The sequence below is a fragment of the Mesoplodon densirostris genome, chromosome 7 (assembly GCF_025265405.1).
Source record: "Mesoplodon densirostris isolate mMesDen1 chromosome 7, mMesDen1 primary haplotype, whole genome shotgun sequence".
NCBI classification, from domain to species: Eukaryota; Metazoa; Chordata; class Mammalia; order Artiodactyla; family Ziphiidae; genus Mesoplodon; species Mesoplodon densirostris.
The window spans coordinates 60,979,495-60,998,535 of record NC_082667.1 but is presented as its reverse complement, the minus strand read 5'-3'; the positions used below and the strand labels follow the sequence as shown (position 1 = coordinate 60,998,535).

Here is a 19,041-nt window from a genome sequence, read left to right as displayed (position 1 = left end):
AGACCGCGGCTCCGAAAGCCCAACCCCTCACCGCAAAGCCACCGCCCATTCTCGGCTTATTATGATAATGACCGTGGAGTTGACCAACAGGAAGAAGGCATGGGCGGGATTCGGGCAGGTATTTGGGGTTGCTAACCGAGAAAGGAGCGGGGCCTGGATAAGGCCAATTAACTGGAAGAACTGCTGGGTGACAGGAAGTGACACCAATGAGTGACGGATCTTGTGCGACGGGGTGGGGCTTAGTTTCGAGGAAGCGGCCAATGAGCTGGAACTCTTTTAATGTTAAAGGGAGTGTGAACAGGCAGCTCGAGGAGGCGGGTCAAGGGAATGAGGTTTCTCTGGGGAAGGGAGGAAAGAAGGGGCAAAGAGACAGCAACAGCAGCCTGTCTTATGTACTTACCGCGCCGGGAGGCGGCAGGCGGCGGCGACCCGGAAGCACTTTACTCTGCCTGAGCGGAAGAACCCATCAGAACCTGGGACACACCAAACGCATGCGTCCTTCGTCTTCTTTTGTTTCCCGCTCCCGCCCACCGGACTGGAAGTGACGTTACATACGTTAGTCACGTGTTGGGTGGAAATTTGGCGCGCCTGTTCTATTGGCCCCGCCCTGAGTCTCAGCCAATCGGCCTCTCCAGCCTGGACCCGCCCCAACGGCCCCATTTAGCCCCGCCTTTCTGTCCCCAGGCGGTATTTGCTTGCCAATCCCTGTTGAAAAACACCTGGCGTCAACCAGCGTTAGTACTAGGGCTGTTTGTCCTGCTGCGTCCCAGGAAAATCAGTCTGCTTCTACCCGAGAATCGGTGGGTGGTTTTACGCCTCGCCCCTCCTGTTTGTCTTGTCTCCCCTTCAGTTTCCCGTTTGGGCGCATACATTCATTTATGTATTCCTTCGACAGAAATATTTGAGTCCCTACTATATTCCATATTCTAGGCCCTGCTAGAAGCTGGGGCTAAATCTAGGAACACGGTCCCTGCCCTCAAAGACCTCACAGTCCAGTGGGGAAGCCAGACTCTGTAGACCTGCAGTGGACTCACTGGTCTCTTAAGACTGCCTTTCCAGTTCTGCCTTCCAGGTTTTGTAAGGGCTTGATGACTCAATCTCAGGCGCGGCATTCTGCTGCTGGGAAATTCAGCTGCCCTCTCCAGGACTGGGCTAAATCCGCTTAGCTGTCAGCCTTTTCACATCTCTCTCCCACTCCTTTGCTGATGCCTCCATTTTACTAACCTCTGACTCAGCTTCCCTTTCAGAGATCCTTATGCTTTCTGGCAATGTAAGTCCTTCAAACCCAACCCCCATTAAGCTCCATCACTCACCAGCCCCTTTCAAGGCCAGCAGTCATCCACAGTTCCACTCCTGCCCTGACCAAATGTGTGACCTTTAACAAATCCCTTTTCCATGTCTGGGCTCAGTTTCCTTTTCAACCAGCATCATAATCTCTGCCCAGCCTTCTTCGCATCTTGGACTGATGTGAGGATTTGATGAGATAACATATTTAAGAGGTAGTGTACTGTGCATATCGACTGTCATTGTTGCCAAGCAGCTCTGGTTGTTATAAAGTTTTTCATTAAAGAGTAAAATTTGCCCCTTGGAAATGTCCACCTTTTTCTTTCATTCATTCAAGCAATATCTACTGAGTACCTTACATATGCCTGCCACTATTCTAAGTAATGGACACACAACAGTGAACAAAACAGACCCCCAAAAAAATCATGAGGAGACTCATGGTGCTTCCATTTTAATGAGAGATAAATAAAGAAGATAGGTAAATAAAATATATAGTTTTAAGACTGCAGTAAATATTAAGGAGAAAAAATAAGTCAGAGAAGTGGGAATAAAACGTTGGTAGGGGAGACGTTTCCTTTCAGTTAGGGGGCCAAGGAAGACCTTACTGGGAAGGTGACCTTTGAGTAAAAGATCTGAAGAAAAAAGAAAGGGGGCACTATTCTGATATTTAGGGAAGAACATCAGGAAAGAACAAGTGCAAAGGGCCTGGAATGGCTGGAGCATAGTGTTCTACGGGGAGAATGGGAGAAGATGAGGATAGAGATAGGAGCCAGAGAGTACAGCTTCGCAGATCACAATAAGGACTTTGGTTTTACCCCATTTACCCCATGTTGAGGATCCTGTGAAGGGTTATGAGCAGAGGATCCACACGATCTGATTTAGATTTTAACAGTTACTCTGGCTGTTTTATGAAGAAAAATTCAGTGGAGTCAGTGGCAGAAGCAGGGAGACCAGCTGGAAAGACAAGGGAGGTGCTGGTTTGGGGGGGAAATATCTGGAGCTCATTTTTGAGTGTGTTGACTTTGAGATGTCCATTAGAGTAGGGTTGTTGAGGGAGCAGGAGGGCATATAGGTCTGAAGGTCAAGGGAGAGATCAAGGCTGGAAATATCAGTTTGAGAGTCATCAGCACATGGATGGTGTTTAAAGCCATGAGAGTGGATGAGCCCACCAAAGGAGTGAGTGTAGATGGAAAATCGTTTCCTTCAAAATTCAGAATTTGAGGAAACTAAGAGAAGCAGCAAACTAAACTGAGAAGGAGGGCCAAAAAGATAAGCAGAAAGCCAGGTAAGTTGGGTGGTATCCTGGAAGCCAAGTAAAGAAGGGGCATCAGGAAGGAGGTAGTGCTGCACTACAGTGGAGTTCTGTATAAAACTGTTTCTATTTGTTTCCTCAGCAGACCATGAGCTCCTTGAGGGCAGAGACTGAGTGGTTTCTAAGTCCCCAGAACCCATCCTTGGCTTCTCCCTTCTCAATCCCTTATCTGCTCCTTCAGTGTCCCCATCAGTCACTCCCTCTGGTTCTTTTAGTTACAGGATCCCTACGTCCGGCATCCTAGGTTAACTCCTAGGCAACTCTAGGTTACATGGAAATCCCCCAGTAACCTAGAGTTTCTTACCTAGATCCTCAGCCAGGTTCAACTAGCCATGGTGAGCTTCCCTGGTGGTGCAGTGGTTAAGAATCTGCCTGCCGATGCAGCGGACACGGGTTCGAGCCCAGGTCTGGGAAGATCCCACATGCTGCAGAGCAACTAAGTCCGTGCGCCACAACTACTGAGCCTACACTCTAGAGCCCACAAGCCACAACTACTGAGCCCTCATGCCACAACTACTGAAGCCCGCGCGCCTAGAGCCCGTGCTCCGCGACAAGAGAAGGCACTGCAATGAGAAGCCCATGCACCGCAACGATGTGTAGCCCTCGCTCACCGCAACTAGAGTAAAGCCTGAGCACAGCAACAAAGACCCAACGCAGCCAAAAATAAAATAAATTAATTTTTTAAAAAAGCCATGGTGACGGGGGAAGGGGAAAAGGAAGAGGGATAAGTGGAAATTTGGGGTGATACCCTATTTTTGGCTCAGGCAACTGAGTCAGTGATGGTGCCACATTCATTATCCACCATTTATCCTTGCCAAGTGCTTGAGGTTTTTTTTTCCTTTCATTTCAAGGATAATAAACTAAGACTCTAAGGGAATTTCCTGGCGGTCCAGTGGTAGGACTCCATGCTTTCAATGCCGAGGGCATGGGTTTAATCCCTGGTTGGGGAACTAAGATCCTGCAAGCTGCATGGAATGGCCAAATAAATAAATAAATACATAAACAAAGACTCATATTCCTTAAAAATATAAAAATTAAAAAGGTTAAAAATTTGCCTCGGGCTTCCCTGGTGGCGCAGTGGTTGAGAGTCCGCCTGCCGATGCGGGGGAAACGGGTTCGTGCCCCGGTCTGGGAAGATCCCACATGCTGCGGAGCGGCTGGGCCCGTGAGCCATGGCCGCTGGGCCTGTGCGTCCAGAGCCTGTGCTCCGCAACGGGAGAGGCCACAACAGTGAGAGGCCCGCGTACCGCAAAAAAAAAAAAAAAAAAAAAATGGCCTCATATTCCTTCATCTGTTCCACTGTTTGATTGACATTTATTGAGTGCCAGTTGAGTGCCAGACACCTTGATAGGCCCTGGGGACAGAGAGATGAAGGAGAAATAATCCCTATCCTAGAGGAAAATAGTCTAGTGAGGACTAAGACAGTTATAGACAATTATAGAAGAGGGTAGTAAATATTAAAATCATTGTATACAGAGAGTGTTATAAGAACACAGAGGAAAGAGAGATGAATGGATTCTGGATAAACTGAGTTTAGACTTTGTTTGAAGGAAGGAAACATTTATTTGAACGGGCCTTGAGGGATGAGTAGGGGTTTACCTAGTAGACAAGTGGGAGAAGGGGATGCACAAAAAGGCGTATTGCATGCAAAGGCATGGAGTTAAAAGCAGATGATGTATTTGGAGAACACTGAGAATCTTTTAGGGCAGAACTAAGTGTCTTGGGGTAGAGAGAGAGATGAGAAGGAACGTTAGGGGGACTCTGATGGGGTAGGGCTTTGGTGGCCCTGAGATAGAGTGGATGCGATGAGAGCCAGGCATCCTGGGACTTACCTTGGCTCTATTACTGACTTTCTGGAGACCCGAGGCAGGTCCCTCCCACTCCCCCAGCTTTCATTTTCTCTAACGTAATATCCCAACCACGTCTCCAGCTCTGGTGTGAATCCCTGGAAGGCACTTCCCTGACCTGGCCCTTTCTGTCCTGAGATGTCACCTGCTCCTTCGTTGTGTTTTACCCAAGCCAGGGCCTGGGCTGAAAGCAGAAGGCAGGATGGGAATGGGGATTTCCCAACAGTCAGAAATAAATCCAAAGCCCATAGGCTGGAGAGAGAAGTCCATGGCTCTGGGCAGAGAATTCTCCAGGATCCAGGAAGGTTTAGACCTGAGTGATGTGAATTCAATGCCAGTGAGGGCTGCTTCCGTGGTCCTTGAGGAGTATGGCTGGCCCTGGTAGGGGACAGAGGGAAATGTCAGTCACCATCTCTTATGTATACCGAAGGATATTTGGTCTCCAAAGAGCTTTCACACTTGTCATTTCCTCTTATCCTCACCCCAGTCCTGGAAATCCTGCTCCCAGTTAGCCTGTGAGGAATGTGAGGCTCTGGAAGGTGAAGTGGCTTGTCTGAGCTGAAGCTACAACTCAAGAAGGTCAATCTTGCATTCGCTCCACAAAGCTTTCTTATGAGCCAGTCTGTGCTTGGTGATGGGGGACCCACAGAGGAGTCAGCTCTGAGTCCTCATCCCCTGGAAGCCCCCAGTCTAGTTTGGGAGGCATCAAGCAAATCATTAGGCCCTTGAGGGCAGGTCTCTGATTCATCTCTATTTCCTTAGCACACAGCACAGTGCCTGGCAGAGTAGCCACTCAAGAAATGTTTGCAAAAGATGGGCTTTTCTTCCCTTCAATCTAATGGAACTGAATTCATTAGAGGTGTGTTCGTGTGACAACTGCTACACTAGAGACAGATTCTGAGAAGAGTGGGGGCAGTGAGCAGAGAAGGGTAACATGTGGGTGTGGAGGTGGGGAGGGGTCCTGAGGGAGATGAGACTTTGAAGGAGGAGAACTCAGGAAAGGACAATCTAGACAAGAGGGGGCTGCATGTGCAAAAGCACTGAGGCCTGAAAGAGTGTGGTGTGCCTGGGGCATGGCCATGCTTGCGGGCCTCCTTGTGGCCATCCTGGTGATGGTCACAATGAGAGGAGACAGGATGAAAAAATGGTGCCCTTGTTACCAAGTCCAAGCTTGTACTGCTCACTGCATGACAGGCCAATAAATCGAGATATGAGTTGTTGGGATAAGGAATAGTGACTTTATTTGGAAAGCCAACAGACCCAGAAGACGGTGGACTAGTGTCCCAAAGAACCATCTTACCTGAGTTAGAATTCAGGCTTTTTTTATATTAAAAGGGGAGGGGGTGTGGCTTGGTGTAGGAATCCTTTGTTCTTGCAGCTGTCCGTGTAGGTGTGGTCACAGTATTCCCATAAAACTTCAACAAGACAAATGTTATCCTTTGTTCTGCACCTTTTAGTCTCTACGTGAATGGAATGACACCTTTAAGGGTTGGAGCCTTGAGAATGGGCTATCCTGTGTATTTCAGGTTATAGGCAACATTCTTTTACAAAAGGGGCAAAGCCAGCATAACTCAGCACAGGCAACAGCACAAAGGTCAGTGCTAAAGGAATAGATTCAATACGGAGTCAGGTTTGTTATTCTCTGTTATACCCTGTCCTCAAAGGATGACACATACCCTTGGAGGAGGATGAGGAGACATTGAGAAGGGCTTCCTTGAGCAGGAGAGACTTCAGCTGTAGCTTGAACCATGCTTCAGAGTTAGAGTGAGAAAGGAGGAAAAAAGAAACCTTCCTGGTGGGAGGGGACTCCCTGAGCAGGCACTGGGGTGTGCGGTGAATGAGGAGACTGCTTGGCAGGAGAGCATGGCAGGCGTGTGGAGGAGATGCTGTGGGGAGCTGGAGAGCCCCACTGGGTGGGCTGGCTGAGGGAGTACACTTTTGCTTGGGGTACAAGATTCCTTTACCTCAGGGCCATTGTAAGGGAGCAAATGGGCTCATTGTCTGCTGCACAACGGAAAGACCAAATAGCAGGCAACGGTTGTGTGCAGAGAGAAAAGACTTTATTGCAGCCAAACTAGGAGACAGGAGGCAGTGTTCAGGTGTGTCTGCTCATGGGTTTTTGAGTGGGATATTTATCTTGGAAGCAGGAAGTGGGGGGGGGGGGCTTGGAAATGATTGATGGAAAGTGCATGTAAGTTTCTATGTAAGTTTCAGGAGTTTTCTGCTCAGGCAGGCCTGATTGCTTTTCCTGTCTCTTCCTGGGTGGCATGTGCAAATTGTGTGTATGTGGGGGGGTGTCCATATGTAACATGTGGTGGATTTTTTTTTTTTTTTTTGGTCCTGCCACTGCACTGCTTGTGGCATTCTAGTTCCCCAGTCAGGGATAGAACCTAGGGCCCCCTGCAGTGGATGCATGGAGTCCTAACCACTGCACCACCAGGGAATTCCCCGTGCAGTGGATTTAAAGTTCACTATCAGTGATCATTGTAGTCCTTCAATGCACCTCCCATACTGATGCTCAGTTGGAGAGACTTCAGCAAGTTGTATCCATATCTGCAGTTTCCCCCATACTCCAAAAAAAAACAAAAGGAAAAACAAAACAAAACAAAAAAAACTTCTGTTCTTGATGTATTATTTAGTTTCTACTTTATGGGCCTTGTAAATTACACGGCACATTTCAACTCAACACCTCATTTATTTTCTGGTTAGCAAACAGTCATTGAGGTCTCTCCTGGGCCTGACTCTGAGTTTAGGATGATGCATGAGTTATAAGTGATTGCTGTGGATTCTCTTCCAAGTCCCTAGAAAGCCGGCCCCAGGAGGGGTGCTGTAACAGGGAAGAATAAACCTGACTCCATATTAGATCTGTTTCTTTTACTTTAACCTTTTATTCTATTGCTTTTGCTTTGTGTTAAGAATGTTGCCTTAAATATACAATGGAGAAAAGACAGTCTTTTCAACAAGTGGTACTGGGAAAACTGGACAGCTACATGTAAAAGAATGAAATTAGAACATTCTCTAACACCATACACAAAAATAAACTCAAAATGGATCAAAGACCTAAATGTAAGGCCATACACTATAAAACTCTTAGAGGAAAACAGAGAGAGAACACTCTGACATAAATAGCAGCAATATCTTTTTTGATCCACCTCCTAGAGTAATGAAAATAAAAACAAAAATAAACAAATGGATCTAATTAAACTTAAAAGCTTCTGCACAGCAACAAAAACCATAAAAAAAAAAACGAAAAAACCCACAGAATGGGAGAAAATGTTTGCAAATGAAGTGACCGACAAGGGCTTAATCTCTAAAATATACAAACAGCTCATGCAGCTCTATGTCAAAAAGACAAACACACTCAAAAAATGGGCAGAAGATCTAAATAGACATTTCTCCAAAGACTACAGATGGCCAAAAATCACATGAAAAGATGCTCAACATCACTAATTATTAGAGAAATGCAAATCAAAACTATAATGAGGTATCACTGCATACCAGTCAGAATGGCCATTATCAAAAAGTCTACAAACAATAAATACTGGAGAGGGTGTGGAGAAAAGGGAACCTTCCTACACTGTTGGTGGGAATGTAAATTGGTAAACCACTATGGAGAACAGTATGGAGGTTCCTTAAAAAACTAAAGATAGAACTACCATATGATCCAGCAATCCCACTCCTGGGCACATATCCGGAGAAAACCATAATCTGAAAAGATACATGCACCCCAATGTTCACAGCAGCACTATTTACAATAGCCAAGACATGGAAGCAACCTAAATGTCCATCAACAGAGGAATGGATAAAGAAGATGTGGTACATATATACAATGGAATATTACTCAGCCATCAAAAAGAATGAAATAATGCCATCTGCAGCAACAATGGATGGACCTAAAGATGACCATACTAAGTGAAGTAAGTCAGGCAGAGAAAGACAAATATCATATGATATTACTCATATGTGGAATCTAATTTTTAAAATGATACAAATGAACTTATTTACAAAACAGAAACAGACTTACAGATATTGAAAACAAATTTATGGTTACCAAAGGAGAAATGTGGCATGGAGGACCCTGGGATGAACATACATACACTACTATGTATAAGACAGATAACCAACAAGTACCTACTACGTAGCACAGGGAACTCTATTTAATATTCTGTGATAACCTATATGAGAAAAGAGTCTAAAAAAGAATGAATATACGTATATGTATAACTGAATCACTTTACTATACAGCAGAAACTAACAGAACACTGTAAATCAAGTATACTCCAATAAAATTAAAATAAAAAATAAAAATGAATAAAAGGTGAGAGTATATGTAAAATCTAAAAAGAAATAAAAAAAAAAAAAGACTGAGATCCCACAAGCCATGCAGTGCAGCCCAGAAAAAAAAAGAAGAAGAAAAATCCTGAACTCATAGATAGAAAGAACAGACTGGTGGTAGTCAGAGGCAGGGGGTGACGGGTGAGTAAAATGGGTGAAGATGGTCAAAAGGTACAGACTTCCACTTATAAGATAAACAAATCATGAGGATGTAATATATTTACAGCATCACATAGTGACTACAGTTAATAATACTGTATTGGGGACTTCCTGATGGCGCAGTGGTTAAGAATCCGCTTGCCGGGTTTCCCTGGTGGCGCAGTGGTTGAGAGTCCGCCTGCCGATGCAGGGGACATGGGTTCGTGCCCCGGTCCGGGAAGATCCCACATGCCGCGGAGCGGCTAGGCCTGTGAGCCATGGCTGCCAAGCCTGCGCGTCCGGAGCCTGTGCTCCGCAAAGGGAGAGGCCACAACAGTGAAAGGCCTGCGTACCAAAAAGAACAAAAACAAACAAACAAAAAAACCCCCAAACAAACAAAAAAAAGAATCCGCTTGCCAATGCAGGGGACATGGGTTCGAGCCTTGATCCAGGAAGATCCCACGTGCTGCGGAGCAACTAAGCCTGTGCGCCACAACTACTGAGCCCGCGTGCCACAACTACTGAGCCCGCGCTCTAGAGCCGGCAAGCCACAACTACAGAAGTCCGCGTGCCTAGAGCCCATGCTCTGCAACAAGAGAAACCACCACAATGAGAAGCCCACGCACCGCAACAAAGAGTAGCCCCCGCTCGCCACAACTAGAGAAAGCCCACGTGCAGCAACATAGACCCAATGCAGCCAAAAATAAATAAATAAGATAAATAAATTTAAAAATAATAATAATACTGTATTGTATATTTGAAAGTTGTTTTTAAAAGTAGATCTTAATGTTCTTATCACAAGAAAAAAATGTAACTATGTTTGGTAATGGAAGTTGACTAGACTTAATGTGGTGATCATTTTGCAATAAATACAAATACTGAATCATTATGTTGTACATCTGGTACAAACGTTATATGCCAATTATACCTCAATAAAAAAAACAAAACCAAAACAAACCAAAAAGGAATACAACAAAAAAAAGAACGTTGGGGACTACCCTGGTGGCACAGTGGTTAAGAATCTGCCAATGCAGGAGACCTGCCAATGCAGGGGACACCTGTTCGATTCCTGGTCCGGAGGAACCCACATGCCACAGAGCAACTAAGCCTGTGCACCACAACTACTGAGCCTGCTCTCTAGAGCCCGTGTGCCACAACTACTGAGCACATGCACCGCATCTACTGAAGCTCACATGCTCGAGCGCCCATGCTCCGCAACAAGAGAAGTCACTGCAATGAGAAGTCCGCGCACCGCAACGAAGAGTAGCCCCCGCTCGCTGCAACTAGAGAAAGCCCGCGCGCAGCAATGAAGATCCAATGCAGCCAAAAAAATAAATTAAAAAAAAAAGAATGTTGTCTATAGCCTGGTATATACAGGATAGGTGATTCTCAAGGCTCTGACCTTTAAGGGTATAACACTCTTCCATTCAGAGAAAAAGTTGCAGAACAGAGCATAACATTTGTCTTGTTGGAGGTTTACAGAAACATGATGATCTGACCTACATAGACGGCTGCAAGAACAAAGATGCCAAGAAGTCTGCAACAACCAACCACGCCTCTCCCTCACCTTGCTTTTAAACACGCCTTGCTAAATAAATAAATTAATTAAATTAAATAAAAATGTCTTGCTGAAAACCTTTGGGGAGTTCAGGGCTTTGGGGAGCATGACCCACCCATTCTCCTTGCATGGCCCTGCAATAAAAACTTTCTCTGTTCCAAACTCCAACATTTCAGTATTGTTTGGCCTCACTGTGCTTCAGGCACAGGAACTTGCGTTCAGTAGCAATTTTGGCTAAGCCTGCCTAGGAGTCTGTGCCCATGGCAGGTCGACCCCGACCAGAGGCAGCCCCTTCCCTGAATCCTCAGCACCTGCCAGAGCTCATTTCCCTCCAGGGATCTTGGAGGGACCTCCCCTGACAGGGGTACAGGAACTTGCTCGGCAACAGTGCTCCAGCTAGGCCTCTACTTGCATGGTGGATTTGCATATATTTGCTTACTGTAACTAAGGCTTCCTCACACCTCACTCTGATCAAAGCAAAAACAAGCAAAAAGTGGGAAGAGAGGCCCTCTGTATGGGAGGCAAAGGCCGAGGGGACACAAACCTACACAAACATATACATACAGTCACCATTGCACACTCCCAGCACACACAAGGGTGCTAGGCAGAATAAAGGCCCCCGAAAGATGTCCACATCCTAGTCCCAGAACCTGTGAACATGTTATCTTACATAGCAAAAGGGACTTTGTAGATGTGATTGAGTTTAAGGACCTTAAAATGGGGAGGATAGCCCAGGTTATCAGGTGGGCCCAATCTATTTACACAAATCCTTAAAATTAGAGAATCTTTCCCAAGAGCTTTGGTCAGAAAACAAAACAAAATAATGTGAGAAGGGAAGAAGAGACAGGGAGATGATACGCTGCTAACTCTGGAGATGGAAGAAGGGACCATGAGCCAGAGAATGCAGGCAGCCTCTAGAAGCTGGAAAAGGCAAGGGAACTCATCTTCAGTCTAGTGCCTCCAGAAAGGAAATGTAATAAGGAAGAACAAATCTTTGGATCTGTTTCTTTTACTTTAACCTTTGTATTCTATCGTTTTTGCTGTAAATTAATCACTAAAAGAATTTTGCCTATAGCCTGAAATATACAGGACAGCCCATTTGCAAGGGTCTGACCTTTAAATATACAACACTTTTAGAGATAAAAAGTTGCAGAACAGACAATAACAATTGTTTTGTTGGAGGCTTACAGCAGCATTGTGACCAGGATTTGGACAGCTGCAAGAACAAAGGATTCCTGAACCAAGAAATGTGCAACAACCAGCCACAGCTCCTCCCCTTTTAGTATAAAAGAAGCCTGAATTCTAACTCGGGTAAGATGGTTCTTTGGGACACCAGTCCACCATCTTCTCAGTCTGCTGGCTTTCCAAATAAAGTCGCTATTCCTTTCTCCAACAACTCATCTCTCCATTTATTGGCCTGTCGTGCAGCGAGCAGTATGAGCTTGGACTTGGTAACAGGAATACAGCCCTGCTGACACCTTGATGGTATCCCAGTGAGACCCAAGCTGGACTTTAACTTACAGAACTATAAGATAATACACGTGTGTTTTAAGCCACAAAATTTGTGGTAATTTGTCATAGCACCAATAGAAAACTAATACACAGGCAATGCCTATGTCCTCACGCCTAGACAGACACTGAATCACACTGTCAAACACACTTGGACAGACCCAGGCAGAGTGACCCAGAGATGTCAGCAGGCATTTATTTATTTATCTATCTATCTATCTATCTATCTATCTATTTATTTATTTATATTTTTGGCTGCGTTGGGTCTTCATTGCTGCGCATGGGCTTTCTCTAGTTGCGGCAAGCAGGGGGCTACTCTTCCTTGAGGTGCACGGGCTTCTCATTGTGGAGGCCTCTCTTGTTGCGGAGCATGGGCTCCAGGTGCATGGGCTTCAGTAGTTGTGGCACGTGGGCTCAGTAGTTGTGACTTGCGGGCTCTAGAGCGCAGGCTCAGTAGTTGTGGTGCACGGGCTTTGTTGCTCCGCGGCATGTGGGATCTTCCCGGACCAGAACTCGAACTCATGTTCCCTGCATTGGCAGGTGGATTCTTAACCACTGCACCACCAGGGAAGTCCAGCAGGTTTTCAGTGGAGGTTGGGGAGCAATGAACCTTCAGGGGTGCTCTGTGGGGGTGGGGTGCAGTCTTAGGGCTGCTCCTTGTTTGTTGTGAGAAAGCACAGAGCAAAGGCCCCTCCTGCTGACCAAATTCTCACAGCCTTGCCTTTGCTCTGCTCCCTCAGTCCTTACTTATAGTTTTAACAACTTTTATACCAGTTTTTACCTTAAAAGCTGTTGAGAACACAGCATGAATGAACCTCGAGGACATGATGCCAAGTGAAATAAGCCAGTCACAAAAGGACAAAGACTGTATGACTCCACTTATATGAGATCCCTAGAGAAGTCAAATTCATAGAGACAGAAAGTGGAATGGTAGGGCTTCCCTGGTGGTGCAGTGGTTAAGAATCCGCCTGCCAATGCAGGGGACACGGGTTCGAGCCCTGGTCCGGGAAGATCCCACGTGCCGCGGAGCAACTAAGCCCATGTGCCACAACTACTAAGCCTACGCTCTAGAGCCCGCGAGCCACAACTACTGAGCCTGTGAGCCACAACTACTGATGCCCGCGTGCCTAGAGCCCGTGCTCCACAACAAGAGAAGCCACCCAATGAGAAGCCTGCGCATTGCAACGAAGAGTAGCCCCCGCTTGCCACAACTAGAGAAAGCCCGCGCGCAGCAACGAAGACCCAACGCAGCCAAAAATAAAATAAAATTTAAAAAAAAGTGGCATGGTGGTTGCAGGCGTAATAGAGAAGAACAAATCTGACTCCACATTAGATCTGTTTTTTTTACTTTAACCTTTGTATTCTATTGCTTTTCCTTCAAGTTAAGAATGTTGCCTATTGTGTGGGGGGGAGGGATAAATTGGGAGATTGGGGTTGATATATACACAGTTCTATATATAAAACAGACAAGTAATAGGAACCTACTGTATAGCACAGGGAACTCTACTCAATACTCTGTAATGACCGATATGGGAAAATAATTTTAAAAAGAGCAGATATATGTATATGTATAACTGATTCACTTTGCTGTACAGCAGAAGCTAACACAACATTGTAAATCAACTATATTCCAATAAAAATTAATTTTAAAAAAATAGGGCTTCCCTGGTGGCTCAGTGGTTGAGAGTCCGCCTGCCGATGCAGGGGACATGGGTTCGTGCCCCGGTCTGGGAGGATCCTACATGCCGCGGAGTGGCTGGGCCCGTGAGCCATGGCCGCTGAGCCTGCGCGTCCAGAGCCTGTGCTCCGCAATGGGAGAGGCCACAACAGTGAGAGGCCCGCGAACCGGAAAAAAAAAAAAAAAAAAGAATGCTGCCTATAGTCTGAAATATACATGATAGTCCATTCTCAAGGCTCTGACCTTTAAAGGTATAACACTTTTCCCTTCATATAGAGATAAAAAGTTGCAGAACAGAGAATAATATTTGTCTTGTTGGAGGTTTACAGGAACATCATGACCTGACTGACCTATGTGGACAGATGCAAGAACAAAGGATTCCTAGTCTCTGGACGTCATGATTGTTCACTAGTGGCTCCGCAGCACTGAGCACAGTGGCCAGGCATCAGCTGATACTCAATAAATATTTGCTGAATGAACGAATGAGAGACCAAAATACTGGATACACGTGGTATCTGTACTGTTCAGGGAAGGGCAGAGGGCTTGGATCTGGGATCTAGCTCATTGATTCCTCATTGTGTGCTCTGACCTTGGCCAAGACACTTCACCTCTGAACCTCAGTTTCTCTATGTGTAAAGTAGGGGTTGTCTGCCCCACAGGGTTCTTGTCAAGGTCAAATGAAATACATGTGATAAGGGTCCAGTTACTGTCCCAGGGAGCTGCACAGTGACCCAGAAGCTTTGGCCGAAGCATAGAGGGAGCAAGGAGGCTTCGACTGAGGGAGCTGGAGTAACAGGGTTCTAATCCAGTTCCAAGTCCACCATCAATCCCCAGGTGACCTTGGATCTGTATTAGTTTCTTATGGCTGCTATAACAAACTACTGAAAACTTCGTGGCTTAAAACAACATGGATTTATTCTCTTACAGTTCTGGAGGTCAGAAGTCTAAAATCAAGGTTTCAACAGGACTGCATTCCTTCTGAAGGCTTTAGGAAAGATCCATTTCCTTGTCTTTTCTAGCAACCAGAGACCACCTGTATGCCTGTGCTGTGGGCCCCTTCCTCTTATCACTCCAACCTCTTACTTCCACCCTTATATCTTCTACTGGACTCTCTGATCTCCTGCCTTCCTCTTATAAGGATCCTTGTGATGTTATCGGCCCATTCAGATAATCCAGAATAATCTCCCTGTCTCAAGATCTGTACCTTAATCACATCTGCAAAGTCCCTTTTGCCACACAAAGTAACATTCACAGGTTCTGGGGATGAGGACATGGGCACTAGTACCATCCTTCTCCCACTTGGGCATCAATCTCTTCTTCCAGAAAATAATAGCCCCAGTCTGCCCTGCCCTCCCTCCAGGCTCCCCCTGGAGGAGTGCTCTCATGGAGCCAGGAATGTTGCATGGAGACCAGGGAGTGAGTTCCAGACTGCTTCACCACCCCAGCTCACAAACTGCCCCGATCTTGTCACGGGTAGTTACAGCCCCAGGACCTAACTGCCCCCTCACCTGTGCTCTGCCCTTCCCTTCCATTTCCTGGGCTTTTCCAGGCAGGCCAGCCTCCTCCCACCCCAATGACAACCAACCTTTCACAAAAAGACACCCTTTATTACTAAATTGCAAACATTTACTGTCTCACACTATCCCTGCCTGCACCCCCTACCCTGCACTCCAGGAACCTTCATCGAAATATTTCTCCCACATCCATTCCTCCCTCACAGCCCCTTATGGACGTCACACTTCAGTTTACGTTTCTATTTTACAGGTGGAGATATTGAGGCGCTACCCCTTCCTCCTCACTCCAGCTCCCGGATCTCCTCTGCCACTGTCCTTTCTGCTCTCAGCCTCCAGGGCCAGGGCAGTTTCACCAAGATTCACTGAATCCAAATTGGGGACAGTCTCAAATTAATCAGAGGGGCCCCAGCGATCATCCCAGCCCCTACTCGGCATTCACCATTCATTTAGACTACAAATAGTTCCTGAGCACTGACTAGATACTTGGTACTGTTCTAAGTTGGGAACAAAATTGACACAATTCCTTGCTCTCATATGGTTCACTTTGTAGTGGTGGGAGACCATCACATAAACAGGCAGTAGTATCAGACAGTGATAAATGTGGTGAAAAAGAATAAAGCCAGGGAAGGCAACGGAGCACACAGGGGTGAGGATGACAACCATATTCGAGAGAAGGTGGTCAGGAAAAGGTTTGCTAATAAGCAGACATTTAAACAGATTTCCAAAGAAAGGAGGTAGCGAGCAATAGGGAAGTGGTGGAATATTCCAGGCTGGAATCAGCATCACTTCCAGCAGCTGTTACCCAGATTTCCTGCTGCAGTACCAGCCAGCACCTTTCCCATCTTCTATCTCAGAAAATGGTGCCAACATCTCCCCAGTCCATAAGCCAGAAACCTGATAGTCATTTTTGTCCCTGACCTCTCCCTCTCTCCCCACACCCCAAAAGTCCCCAGGCCCTAGAGATTTTATTCACTAAGTATCTCATGAATCCAGTACTTCCCTCAATTCCAAAATTCTTTTTTCCCCATCCCCCTCCAGCCTAACTCCACTCATAGCCTTCCTCATCTCAGCAAATGGCCACACACTCTTCTGATTTCTCAGCCCAAAAACCCTTGGAGTCATCCTAATTCCTCCCTTTCTCCCACGCCCAGTATCCAATCCATCAGCAAATCTCATTAGCACTCCCTTCAAACTACATCCAGATTCCCACCCTTTCACCGACCCCCCTGCCACCACTTACCCCCTGCTTCAAGTCATGGTTGCCTTGAGCTTGTGCTGTTCAAAATAGACCTTCATGTCCTTTGTTTGCTTTCCCTTGTCCCTAGAATCTGTTCCTAGATCAGATGCTGAACTGAAAAAAAAAAAAAAAGTTTCCATTGCATTCAGAGTAAAATCCAAAATCCTTACCCAGTCTGACTAATGCAGCCTTCTAGGTTCTGGTCCAGACCACACACTCCTATATCATGCGCCCTGCTCCCTGCTCACCAGTCCCACTGGCTTCCTTGCTGTTTGTTCTTAGAAGGCACTGGGTACATTCCTGCCTCATGGTCTTTGGACTTACTGTTCCCTCTGCCTGGAATATGTTCCCTCTGCCTGGAATACTTCTCCCTTGTAGTATAAACTGACTGTTAGGTTCTTTTTTTTTTGTAATGAAAGTGCCTGTCTTAAGCTTTGATTACTGAGGCAGCCACATCAAAGGATATCTTTTTTTTTTTTTTTTTTGCGGTACGCGGGCCTCTCACTGCTGTGACCTCTCCTGTTGCAGAGCACAGGCTCCAGACGCGCAGGCCCAGTGGCCATGGCTCACAGGCCCAGCCGCTCCGCGGCATGTGGGATCCTCCCGGACCGGGGCACGAACCCGTGTCCCCTGCATCGGCAGGCGGACTCTCAACCACTGCGCCACCAGGGAAGCTCTCAAAGGATATCTCGAATGAACAAATCACTAGATAAAGAGCCAGGCTGCCTCCTGGAACTGAGGCTCCTTTGTTTTAGAGGTATTGGTTGATCTCAGTAACTGACCATTTGGGCCACTTGTTGGGTTTTTTTTTTTAACATCTTTATTGGAGTATAATTGCTTTACAATGGTGTGTTAGTTTCTGCTTTGTAACAAAGTGAATCAGTTATGCATATACATATGTTCCCATATCTCTTGCATCTCCCTCCCTCCCACCCTCCCTATCCCACCCCTCTAGGTGGTCACAAAGCACCGAGCTGATCTCCCTGTGCTATTCGGCTGCTTCCCACTAGCTATCTATTTTACAGTTTGGTAGTGTATATATGTCCATGACACTCTCTCACTTTATCACAGCTTACCCTTCCCCCTCCCCATATCCTCAAGTCCATTCTCTAGTAGGTCTGTGTCTTTATTCCTGTCTTACCCCTAGGTTCTTCATGACATTTTTTTTCTTCCATATATATGTGTTAGCATACGGTATTTGTCTTTCTCTTTCTGACTTACTTCACTCTGTATGACAGACTCTAGGTCCATCCACCTCACTACAAATAAGTCAATTTCGTTTCTTTTTATGGCTGGGCCACTTGTTTTTTCCCTTCCCACACTTTAAATTCCTGCTCAGATGTTTTTTTGTTCTTTTAATAAATTTATTTATTTATTTATGGCTGCATTGGGTCTTCATTGCTGCGCACGGGCTTTCTCTAGTTGCAGCAAACGGGGCCTACTTTTCATCGTGGTGCACTGGCTTCTCACTGTGGTGGCTTCTCTTGCTGTGGAGCATGGGCTGTAGGTGCGCGGGCTTCAGTAATTGTGGCATGCAGGCTCAGTAGTTGTGGTGCACGGGCTTAGTTGCTCCGCAGCACATGGGATTTTCCTGGACCAGGGCTCGAACCCTTGTCCCCTGCGTTGGCAGGTGGATTCTTAACCACTGTGCCTCCAGGGAAGCCCATCATATGTTTTAAATTCATCCATGAAGAGTGAGACTGAAACCCTAGGTCCCCACCCTCAGCGCCAATAAAAGCAGAACCCCAAGCCCACTCATTCTTTCTTCCTCTCTCTATGGCAACCTTGCTCTATGGCCACAGGTACACTGTGTAATTTCCGGGTCCTGTAAACAAACCTTTATTCTTTCAAAGCTTCCTGATGCTTATTGCTGCAGGATATCTTGCAATCATAATAAGAACTTTAAGGGCCAGTCCAGCCATAACATTGCTTTTTGACAGGCAGAGACAGGCACAAAACAATTGGCATAGTGGGCAGGATTGCATGATTGCCCTTGCAATTAAACAAGGGGAATGCCCTTTTTACCTGTAACTTGCTTACTAACCACCTAACTCAGGTGGGTAACACCGTCTGAGAAAGGAGCACCACTTGCTGGGGGCCTGTTGCTCTACTGTGTGCTTTCACATGTTTCTCAGTGGTGTGTTGCCTGTGGTATCCAACCCAAAAGGTCACAGCTGCCATAATAATCCAAGGATCTCCCCAGAGTGGTGTGATAAAGACTAAATGGTCTAATGAGAAGATTAGGCCACTAATTATAAAGGGCTTAATTGACTATTGCCTAAGGGTCCTCCATGCCTCAAGGCCAAGGAGAGCTAAGGAGGGTAGATTGAACTGCAAGGCTATTGTCACTACTCAAGGAGAGGCTAAAGGTATGAGAAAAACATTCTCTTAGGGAAGAGGATAGGAGACCTCTTACTGCTACCACTGTCAGTAGGTTGTGCTATGTAGGACTACGTGTCCTAACCAAGAAGAATGAAATAGCCTTGCAGCCAGAAACCAGTGGCAACACCAGAGGGAAAATATGACAGAGGCTTACAGTCTCTGTGTCACCACTTCACTCACTACTTGGTCCCCTGAACTGATGGAATAGTATGGATCCAATCCCTGGTGTGATGTTGCAACTGAGCAG

General features: G+C 46.2%; 1 long non-coding RNA gene across 1 annotated transcript in view; it reads right to left on the bottom strand.

Moving 5' to 3' along the window:
* Nucleotides 1-4,088: 4,088 nt before the first annotated feature.
* Nucleotides 4,089-19,041, bottom strand: part of LOC132494329 (uncharacterized) — a 72,496-nt gene continuing 57,543 nt past the window's right edge. Inside the window, exons 3-4 of the long non-coding RNA XR_009533044.1 lie at nucleotides 16,416-16,526; nucleotides 4,089-4,821 (exon numbers count right to left, since the gene is read on the bottom strand). This is a non-coding gene — a long non-coding RNA (uncharacterized LOC132494329). The remainder of the gene's footprint in view (nucleotides 4,822-16,415; nucleotides 16,527-19,041) is intronic.